The sequence below is a fragment of the Urocitellus parryii genome, chromosome Y (genome assembly GCF_045843805.1).
Source record: "Urocitellus parryii isolate mUroPar1 chromosome Y, mUroPar1.hap1, whole genome shotgun sequence".
NCBI lineage: Eukaryota > Metazoa > Chordata > Mammalia > Rodentia > Sciuridae > Urocitellus > Urocitellus parryii.
This window is the reverse complement of record NC_135548.1, coordinates 767,052-779,176: the sequence shown is the minus strand read 5'-3', so window position 1 is coordinate 779,176 and position 12,125 is coordinate 767,052.

Here is a 12,125-nt window from a genome sequence, read left to right as displayed (position 1 = left end):
TCCTTTGGTGAGTTCACAGGAAGTGAGAAGGGCTCCCAGATCACTCCTAACTTCTTTATTTGTTACACCTCTATTACATGTCCTAGAAACATCCGGTGTGGTACAGAGCTAATATAAGCAATCGGATAGTACTTATCTTTAGAAAAGAAAGGTGATGAGTAGGAAATTGCAGGAATCATGAAACTAAGCATTTGAGAGAGATTCTGCAAACTACACTGGCTCCCTGTACCTAGAAGGTTAATATAAACAACATGGTATTTACTAATGTCTTGTTTCCTCTGAAAGTCTATCATTCCATACTTAAAGAAATGCCTAGAACCAGCCCACACCCACACCCTCTGGTAAAAGGGTCAATAAGGAGATTCCTTCATAGACAACATTTAGACAACCTTTCACACAGGTTGTCACAATGTGGTACCTGGAGATTGAGTTCATCCTGTGTGATTATACAGAGAACAATTAGAACTTTGCAGGTGCTTTACTCCAGAACAAATTAAGTCAACTAGCTTACTATTAAGTGACAAAAACAAACATAAGTTCTCTATTTGATTAACTTATTTATTAATGAACACAACAATTTGATAATTTCCTGTGGTTACTGTCAAAGCAAAATGGGGTAAGTGCAAAGATGGCAGGTGTCTTAGAAATAACTCAATGACCCAAAAATGTCACCTTATCCAAATAAGAATCTTACAAAGTTTTATATCTCTCAAAAAATCTTCTTAATAAACAGCAGGCACTACATTTCTAAGTCTCATAGTGAAAATAAATGTCCAATGATTGTCAAACTGTTTTAACAGCAGCCTGTTCACTACCATAATGTACAGTCATGAGACACAAACCAATGCTCCGCTCAAGGACATTTTCATCAAAGTTGGGCCACATATGCAATGGTTGTCTGTTGTGAAAGAGATTCATGGTGCCTGTAGCAAAGGTGGTGCAAACAAACATAAAGCAAAAGCTCTTCCAGAGTGTGGTAAAGTAACAAGTTTGTAGCCCAGAATCCTAAACTATCCTACACAATCAGGGTGTAAAAAAGGCCACCATTCACATCTGTAAGCATGTTATTTTTTTTTTAACTTTTTTTTTTTTAGAGGAGAGAGAGAGAGAGAGAGAGAGAGAGAGAGAGAGAGAGAGAATTTTTTTAATATTTATTTTTTAGTTCTCGGCAGATACAACATCTTTGTTGGTATGTGGTGCTGAGGCTCGAACCCGGGCCGCACGCATGCCAGGCGAGCGCGCTACCGCTTGAGCCACATCCCCAGCCCTGTAAGCATGTTATGATGTCTGCACAGTGATGGAACTGGCAAAAAGAAAATGTCCCTGCAAGTGACACAGAACCATACTCAAGGACTGAAAACATACAGACCCGCCCAAAACAAGGAAGAATCCACAATTACACTCAGAGACATCAGCCCAACTCTGTCAGGACAATGATGCAGGCAGGAGGGCTTCATGGGCCTTGAAGCAAATGGGAAGCACACTGAGGTCTCAGGGTCACAGCAACACTCCACAGGACATAACCCACACCCCTACAAGTGCACCACCAGTGAAATCCCATGTGTGCTCAAAGAACATGAGAGATAGAGCAGAAAATAGATCAGGAGCAGCTGAAAAGCCTCCAGGGAAGGGGACGTTAAACACAAGACTCTAAACAGACACAGGACAAAGAGGGGACTCAAGAGAAAAGGTGACCATTTTGAAGGAAAAAATGTAAAAGTCCATCACAGGAAATTCTTGGAGAACACCAGAGGTGGTCCTGTATTGCTTTCTAAGTCATCCAATGCACATTTCAGAAAAGAAGAGCTAAAAGCAATCATTGAAACTGTCACTTCAGAAAAACAGAGAAAGAAGGGCAAGGTAAACCTAAATTAACCACAGGAAGGTAACAGAAGGTGTTGATGAAACCACAACCAGGAAATCCGCAGTCTACAATATCAAGTTCTTCATGAACATCAGCATCACTGATACACTGGCATAAGGCTAAGAATACAGAAGACAGGGACTGGGGTTATGGCTCAGTGGAAGAGTGCTTGTCTACTGCTTGGGAGAAAGTGGGTTCAAACCTCACTGACACATAAAAAGAAAAAAAGTATAAAATATACAATAACATTAAAGAAAAAAGCAAAGACGACTGAAAACCTAGTAACACATTTAAAAGTATCATCATCAACAATGCATTGGGACTTCAAGATTATCATAAACATGCTTGGTACAAATTCGACAACTTGCAAAAACTGGACCATTTATTTGAGAGAGACAATTTCCTATAACTTACACACAAGGGGAAATACACAAAACAGATGAGCCCATGGCTACTGACAAAAACAGACTCAATAACTAATTACTACCCAAAAGCAAGACAAGGCTCTGACATCTCAAACAGGCTTCCATGAGACACTTAAGAACTGCCACCAATTTTCTACTTTTTTTCCAGAACATAGAAGCTGAGTTAACACCTCCTAATTCTTTCTGAGGCATAAGTTACCATATTATCCAAATTAAATAGATAAAGAAAAGTATTTTTTTTTTGAGAGAGAGAGAGAGAATGTACAATCATAAATGTAAAAAACTGTACACTCCAGGTGTCTATGCAAATGATGGGGAAATTATGGACACAGGAACCCTCACTGCAGTGACTACAGCAGTCATATCCAGAAGTGCCCAAAGCTACATGCAAGGAAGATACACCTTGCAATACTGAATGGACAAGCTGCAGTTTACCCACACCAAAGAACATCACCCAGAAAATGAGCTCTGCAGCCTGGAATGATACAGCACCCTTAAAGGCAGACTGGTAAGAGAGAGAAGCCAGTTTGAAATGGCAGAGTGCAGTAAGATTCCAAGTCAAAAACATTCTGGAAAAGACAACATTATAGATGCACTAGCAGAACTGATGGGTACCAGGGACTCAGGGAGCAGAGAGGGAGGGAGCAATGAGGAGGAGTGATGAACAGGGGGAACACAAAATTCCCAGAGCAGTGAAACTCTTCTGTATGATATTATCTTGTAAACTACGTAACACACACAATCACATCACACAGAGGAGGAACACTAAGGTAAAGAATGAACTTTGGCTTATCATAACATGTTGCTTCATCCATTCTCCTTATCAAATGTTCAACAATGGTTTAGTAACCAACAAACACCCTACACCAATGCAATATGTTGAAAACAGTGGAGACTATCAGCTGGAGAGAAGGGGTATTCGATACTATGAGTAATGTCACATTTAATTGTCACCTTGATTGGATTAAAAGATGCCAATGATTAATGACCTTATGGGTGTGTCTATAAATGATTGGCATGTGGAACAGTGTGTCTACAAATGATTGGCATGTGGAACAGTGAACCACACTGGAGAACCTCCTCAAGCTAGGCAGCACCATCCAATAGGACGGTGTCTTGGGTGAACAAAAGTTGGAAGAAGAAGGAAGCAGCAGCAGAGCAAGCTCCTTTCTTCTCAATGGGTTCTTGATGGCTGCTGCAGTGGCCTGAGGATATCAGACTCTGCCTCCTTCAGTCTCCCTAAGTGGACTCTGCCAGTGATTCTCCAGGGAGTATCCAGAACCTTAGGTCTGGACCAGGGAAGCATCATTGATCCCTCTTGTTCTGCGGCTTCAGCCTCTTGGACTCAGCAGCCAGTACTCCTAAAACTCTCCAGCTGCAGATGGCCACTGTGGACATCCAGCTTTGGGTCAAGTAGGCCAATCTAAAAGTCCCCTTTCATAATCATACTTCCTCTTGATGCTGTTCCTCTAGAGAACACTGACTAATATACTATGTAAGTCAAAAATTGCTCTGAAAAAAAAATAAAGTTTATATCATAAAGAAGTGAATAAACTACCAAGCCATGAAGTTTTACAAACATATACATGAGAAACAATTTTATATGCTAAATACCATTTTCATAATAATGCAAAAATAAAGCAAAGAGGAAGAGTCAGAGTAACAAATTTCAAAACTATGGACAAAAGCAAGGAAACTGATTTTCAATACTATTACCATCTTGAAAGAAATTGAATGATAAGCCTTCAAAAGTCATTGTGTGGTCACATACACAAAGTGTTAAGTTTTGCTGTGCTTAGCAAAACAAAGGGGTACTGTGAGAAACTATGAACTCTTTGAACTGTGTCCTTGTTGCCATCGTAAGAAGATAAAAGAATGTTCTGCCAAGTTTAAAATATATAGATTTTTGCGCTTGCCAGGAAATAACTAACTACAAGTAGTATAATAAGAAGTATAGAGCACTGTGACCAGTAATAAAGTTATGCTGAGAATGTTTATCCATGCTGGAAAAGATTAAACTGCCAAGAGGATGTGTTTCTTTTTTGCTATATAAAAGATGAAGGGAAAAAATAAAGAGGTGCTCATTCCTACTGTGTGTGTGTATGTGTGTATGTGTGTGTGTGTGTGTGTATGTGTGTGTGTGTGTGTGTGTGTATGTGTGTGTGTGTGTGTATGTGTGTGTGTGTGTGTATGTGTGTGTGTGTGTGTGTGTCTTTCAGCATCTCTGCTGTTACCGCCTGATCAGGAACTACAGATTGTCAGCAGGGTCTGACAAGTCATTCCAACTGCTGGTGTGGTGGTGTGCACCTGTAACTTCAGCCAATAGGGAGGTCAAGGCAGGGAAATGGAAAGTTGGAGGCCAGTCTAAGCAACTTAGCAAGACACTCAGAAATTTAGTGAGACTGGTCTTCATTCAAAATTAAAAGAGGGTACCAGGATTGGAGTTGAGTGGCAGAGCACTTGCTAGCATGTGTGAGGAAAGGGGTATGATCCTCAGCACCACAGAAAATTTAAAAAAAAAAAAAAAGGTATTCTGTCCATCTATATCTATACAAAATATAAAAAAAAATAATAAATACAAGGCTGAGGATGTGCTTAGTGGAAGTGACTGTAGGTTTATTACCAAGTAAAACAGCTGCCCATGGCCAGAACGCTGCTCACCAATTGAAATTCATTTCTGGAGGATAACTAAGCATGAGCAAGTCCATGGCATCAATCCCCAGCACTCAATAAGTAAGCAAATAAATAAAAAAAACAGTCTACAATACTAATTCTCTTGGGCTGGAGAGTAGCTCGGTAGTAGAAAACTTGCCAAGCATGTCTGTGGCCCTCAGATCAATCTCCAGCAGACCTCACACACACACACACACACACACACACACAAAAAAAAAAAAAACTAAAATACATGTAATGAGAGATAAAAATGATTATAATACAAAAGGTACACAATTAGAGGCATAAAATACAACAAAATCAATGGAAAGACAACACACTTTCTCACAGGGGAGATTGAATGTTTCCATAATCTACACTCTCTAAAAAAACACTGAGCATTTCTATAAATTCTGTGAAATTTAGGGCATGGTTTACTGTATTTTGGAGGTAAACATAAGAAAAACTACATCTAAAAATAAAAATAGTATTGTTGGGGGCTGGGGATGTGGCTCAAGTGGTAGTCCGCTTGCCTGGCATGTGTGCGGCCTGGGTTCAATCCTCAGAACCACGTACAAACAAAGATGTTGTGTCCACCGAAAACTGAAATATTAAAAAACATTCTCTCTCTCTTTCTCTCTCTCTCTCATTAAAAAAAAAAACAACAGTAGGGTTGGGATTTTGGATCAGCAGTAGAGTGCTTACCTAGCACATGAGAGGCCCTAGGTTTGATCTGTTAAGGTCGGGTGAGCGTCAGAGGAAGAGACCACTAAGAGACTGTCTCATGCAACAGCAGAGGGTATATTGGGGGTCCAGCATGCTGGGGCTCAGAGCTCACTTGAGAGGAGCTGAGAGCCCCAAGAACAACTTAAGCAGAGGTTATATACATTGTTTGAACTGGGGAGTTTATGCGTAGGTCAGGGAATGCGGGAGGGGTTGTTTGTACAGAGCAACCAGATGGTCAGGAGACATTTCTCAACATACATTTAACGGTTTTTCCAGGAATTGTTTTGACACCCACATAAATTTCAGGTTTCAGGAAAACAGAACTTCAACCAAGAAAACAAAACCTTTACATTCTTAACCTTTCAGATCCTCAGCACCACATAAAAATAAATAAATAGGCATTTTGTCAGACTACAGCAACAACAAAAAATAGTTTTCAAAAAATTGAAAATAATAGACTGTATCTAAGACCAGCCAAAATGTTGTACAGGACAGAGAGAATAGAGAGGGCATTTATGCTGATCCCAAATTTCATAAGATAAAAAAAAGGCCAGCTCCCAAAGGGGTGGCCCTAGGAGGAGGCACTTAGGAGGGAACAGGAATCAGGTGACATAGGGGGAGTGCTCTTGAGGGGATCAGCACCCTTATTTAGACAGACGTATTGCTCCTTTCCAGAAAAAGAGTGTCATTTACTATTTCAGCAATTAAATGATCATAATTGGGTATTTCAGGTATTGCCAAAATTGTCCTTCAATTTTACAATGACGAGGGAGTGATGGTGCATACCTATAACCCAGCGGTTCACGAGTCTGAGGCACTAGGCGATGTAGCAAGACTCTGTACCAAAACAAAGAATCTAAAAGGGGCTGGTGGATAAGCAACTCTGGGTTCCATTCTTGATACCAAAAAACCACACAGTTAACATGAACCTGCCAAGTCCAGATAACAACAGTGAAAAAAATGTCATCCTTTGTCAAATTCATCACCTTGTGAAGGACAGTTACTAGTTTTCATGAAGTCACATTCATAAATTTATCCACCACTATTTTTATAGTATTGGACACAAATTCTGCAGCAATAATGCAAAACAGAGTTTCTCTGTACCTTACGTGGCATTTTGGAATCTAGGGTTGGATTTCAATTTGAAATCACTGAAAAGACAAGACTGAATCTTACAAACTTTCTATACATACTCAGGGGTAGCAAAAGGTAAATTAGGTAATTAGGTGTTTTCTTTTTCTTTTCTTTCTTTCTTTTTTGATAGCCCCAAGATGAAAACCAGGGACATTTTACTACAGATCCACATCCCCAGTCATTTTTATACTTTATTTTGAGACACAGTCTCACCAGATTGCATAAGGCCTGGATAAGTTCCTAAGGCTGTCCTCCAATTTGCAACACTCCTGTCTGAACCTCTGGAGAAGAAACGATCAAAGGTGTGCACCACTGTACCTGGCTGTAAGTTGGGATTATTAACAATGGAAATGCAACCAGACTTTTAAAAAATCCACTTCTTTCTTGCCTCTTTAATATTAGTCCATCCCATGTGGCTCTGAATAAATAAACCTGGGCCTCAGATAAGTGAGCACATCATTTCAAAGTGATACACAGAAAGCTTTGGTGCTGAGGGAGCACACATGTGTCAGGCTCAAGGGGCAGGGAAGGTTCCTGACAGCTAGGACATGCTCCCTCCTGGTCTTGCTCCCTGAAAGCCTCCAGGATCACCCTCCAAGAGACCAGACCATAACTCCACTCTAAGAGGCTTTTCAGGTTTGCACAGCTCTGCACTGGGGTGGGTGGTCCTTATGCTCTGGGACAGGTTTCGCTCCTTCACACTGTGAGACTGAAAGGGCAGGAATCACTGGTGACCTGGTCCCTCAGCACCAGCATCCACAGGCTGACTGGCCACCTGTCTCAAAGGAATGGGGAAGAGCTTGGGGAAAACAAGTTCCCAAGGAAGTAGCTGTCTAGATGAGGGTTGTTGCAGGAGATTCCTCAGCCCAGAGCCCCCAGCAGCTTCCCTGAGAGGCTGCACCCCACAACTCAGGCTGTCCTCTAGGAGGAGCTGACCCAGGGCCTGAAGTTCTGTTCACCTTGAAGGGACCAGGGCAGCTGTGGGCACCTTGTGGCAGCTCCAGGAGAGGACAGTGGCTGAGGACATGGGACCCTGTGAGGCATCCAAAGGGAACCTCTGCCCAAGAAATCTGACATGGTGTCTACACCTAAGGAAGATAAAGGGAGAAGCACAAGATTTTTACAGCTGTGAACTCAAGTTCTCTATACAGTTGCATCTACATCAAAGAACCTTCAGAGTACTTGACTTTGGCCAACCAGACCACCATGATGGTGCAAAGGCAGGGTTCTGTATGGAGAAAAAATTATCTTGGGCTATCTTAAGTCCTTTCATAGCCAATTATCTTAATTTCTGTATCAGAACACAATTCTCAAAACTTCTCAGAATATACCACTAACCTTACCAGATGCCTAGTCTCCAAAATCTACCAAAGCTCAGAATGCAATAACAGACATACAGAAAAAATTTTCTTTATTTTTTTTCTGTACCCCATTAATCTGATGTTCCTACCAATGCAATTGGTTAATGTAGTGATACACAAGTTTCTTTTATAAAAGTTCATGTAGACCAGACACAGTGGCGCACAACTGTAATCCAAGCAGCTTGAGAGGCTAAGATAGGAGGATTGCTAAATTCAAAGGCAGCCTCAGTAACGTAGTGAGACCATAAGACACTTGGTGAGATCACATCTGAAAATACAATGTAAAAAGTACTGGGGATATGGGCTGGGAATGTGGTTCAAGCGGTAGCGTGCCCGCCTGGCATGCGTGTGGCCCAGGTTCGATCCTCAGAACCACATACAAACAAAGATGTTGTGTCTGCTGAGAACTAAAAAAAAAAAAGGGCTGGGGATGTGGCTCAGTGTTTAATTGTCCCTGCGTTCAATCTCTGGTATATTAAAAAAAAGAAGGAAGGAAGGAAGGAAGGAAAGAAAGGGAAAGGAAAGGAAAGGAAAGGAAAGGAAAGGAAAGGAAAGGAAAGGAAAGGAAAGGAAAGGAAAGGAAAAAAGAAAAGAAGGAAAGAAAAGAGGGACACATACATCATTCAGGGTAACTTGAATCCATGTTCCTTAGTATGGTCATTAATATTTGGGTTAAAATGAAGTATGTTTTGTAGCTGGGGTTGTCAATGCCTTTAATCCCAACAGCTTGGGAAGCTGAGGCAGAAGGATCACAACTTTCAGGCCAGGCTGGGCAACGTAGCCAGATCCTTTCTGAAAATCATATTGAAAAGAGCTGGGGATGAAGGACAGTAAATGAATCAGACATTATTGTAGTGGCATCCCCTTCCTTCACAGAAAATTTTAACTGGGTTTCTCCAGAAATCTTCACCATGGCTAATTTTAGGACTGTCAACAAGAGAGTGTCCACAAAAAAGTTCAGTGTAGATAAACTTCCTATTTTCATGTTGCCCTATTTTACCGGGTGGCTAGTATGGGAGAAATTAGCACTCCAAGTGCTGGACTCAAACTCCCCTTACTAGTTTTTTACACACTTGTATCCAGTATAGTAGTTTGTAGAAATGTGCAAACAAGGCCTCTGGCCTTGAGCTGGGATTCACAGAGAAGTCACCAACTGGGCACCATGGAAACAGCTGGTGAGGGAGGAAAGAAAGGGGAGAAGAAGCTCTCCCCTTCTCAGGTGCAGTCCTTGAAGGGTTAACGTGGCTAGAACAGTGAAAGAAAAAGCTGCTTTTATGTGTGTGATGTGACAACTTGACTATGGTGACTCCATTTTGTGAACTCAGCCATGACACTCAAAAAGGTCATGACTGGGGCAGTTTGCATTCTTTTGTTCATGAAAATCCCCTAAGAACACAGAATGATCTATGTGCCAACCAGAGACTAACTGACCACAACTTTCCAGCCTGCTGGCATTGCCTGAACCTCCAAACGTCCCTTTTGTGGTTTTTGTGCTTAAATATGGAGCCAAGTTAAGGCAGGGGCCCCACCCTGACAACCTCATTCTTTCGAGAGCAGAGTGTCTGTCACTGGCCAGCAATAAAGGCTTAACTGGAATGAGACTGTGTGGTCTGAGAGTTATTTGCGGGTCTCAGTATTACAATGTGAACTTCTGAGTCCCTCCCCTTACATGCTGGGTATAAGATTCTGAAACCACCTGAACTCGGGGTTCAGGGGATGAATTGATTGATTACAGCAAAAGCAGTGCCCTCTGAGACTGGCTGCAGCCAGATAAAACTGTTTCCAGCTATCTTCAGTGCCTTGCCTCCTTTGTCCCTACATCATCATTTCCCTGTGTGCTTACGGGACTACACGACTGGGGTGACTCTACATCATGGACTATCAGAAAAGGGAGCAGTTATCCTCTATTGGTGCAGCCCAGGATTCCATATCCCTGGGATCTATAAACAACTTCTTAATTCCCTTTAAAGCAGTTATTTTGACCAAACACAAGGAAATGTTAAGTGATTATTCTTTCCCCTCAAGTATAACATTCACAAAGAGAAAACAAATGCTTTCAAAAGTGTTGTTCTTGCCAAGGACAGTGGCACAGGCCTGTCATTCCAGATACGTGGGAGGCTGAAGCAGGAGGATCACAAGTTATGGCTGAGGGAGGGAGGGAGCAAAGGAGGGAAGGAGAGAGGGAGGAAAAAAGGGAGGGAGGGAGGGAGGAAGACTTTTTCCAATATTTCACTAGATGAAAAGTGACAATTAGCGGACGGTGTCCATTTGGACCAAGTGGGAAGAACCAACGTCTGGCCGAGCTGTGAGGTGGAGGGAAGGTGGGTTTAGAAGGCAGGAGGCGCCTGCAATTTGGGGGACCTACAGCAGCCTCCGGAGGAGCTCCCCTGGGAGGAGGAAGGTGCATTTGTGGCCCTGCTTCCTCCACGTTGGGAAGAGTGGGTGTGGGCCTCCAGTAGGGAGCAAAGGGGACACCAGGGCCCTGAACCGCGCTTCCAAACCCCCAGGGAACCAGGGGACAGGGCCCAGGGCCACCTGCCAGCGTGGAATCCCCCGCCCTCCGCAGCTCACCCCCGCGCCAGGCCCCAACGCCGCACCTTCAGCCCTGGTCGCAAACTCACCATTTTTGGCTTCCGTGGTGACCCGGCGTTCTCTGGAGGAACTTCCCGGCCCCCGAAATCCCCCGGGACACAGGCAGCGGCAGAGTCAATGGGTCACTGGAACAGAAACTCTGCCAGAGAAGCAGTAGCCCGGTGGGTGAGGAAGAAAGCCCGCAATGTTGCGGAAGCCCGCCCTTCCCCTTCCTCTGCGCACTGATTGGACAGTTGCTCCAGCTTCCCGGATGGCTGGCCTCCAGGCCCGCCTCTGCATCGTGACTGACAGCTAACATCATCCAATCACTGGCTGAAATTGGGTAGAGTGACGGATTCTTGGCCCCAGCCCTTTTCAGGAGGAGCTTCCGGGCTGTGCTGGGACCTAATCCAGGTGGGAAGCCTTGGCTTTGCCTGTGGTACAGAGATGACACCTGGCGCTGCTTTCGGCGGAGCTTGGCAAGGCCCTGGGTTTAACCTCAACACAAAAACAAAGCGCAGCTTCTCAGGGAGGCTGAGGCTGGAGGAGCCCAAGGTCAGAGAGACCCTCTCTTAAAATAAAAGGAAAAGGGTGGGATGTAGCTCAGAGGTCCAGGTCAAGCCCCATTGGGTTTATTCCCCAGGACCTTTAAAAAGAAAGAACGATATTGCATCTATACATATATTTTTCCACTCAGCTGATGCGACCTCAAGCGACTTAGAAAGACCCAGTCTCCAAATTTTTGAAACACTATTTAAAGATATCATATATATGACTCATATATAATATCTAAAAATCAAAACAATTTGAAAACTATTTTAGTAATTCTCATCACCTTCTGGCCTCTGTGGCTTTGAGGAGGCAGCCTGAGCTATGAAAGGAAGCAATTGGGGTTGGCTCTGATCCTCAGGGTTCCATCCCCAGCACAGAGGGTGGGGGAGGAAGGAAGGCAATCCTCTAGGGCAGCAATGTGCGGTGGAAATAAAATGGGTGCCTTGTGCTTAGTGAGCATGTTCTACTTTGACTGTTAGGAAGTGTTGTGCAGAGACCTGACTCTGGGGATCCCACAGGTCTGGTCAGGTGTTTGCTTCAACATCAAACAGAAAAGGTCATGATGCAAAGCAGAAAAGGAACTTTGACCAGTGCAGCTACAGCAGGAAGACAAGACATCCTTACCCTGTCTTCACATGCTGACAAGGACTTTGAGGTTTTAGAGAAAGAGTAATCATAGGCATGTATGTATAGGGGAAATTTTATCTAGGATTTAGTATTATCTGTAGGATTTAAGCTTCAGGTATCTGTGTTCTTATAACATGTCTGTGAGCTCACTCTCACTTCCCCCCTTGAAACATGTCACTCTATTGCACAGACTGACCTAAATTTGTCAGGAAC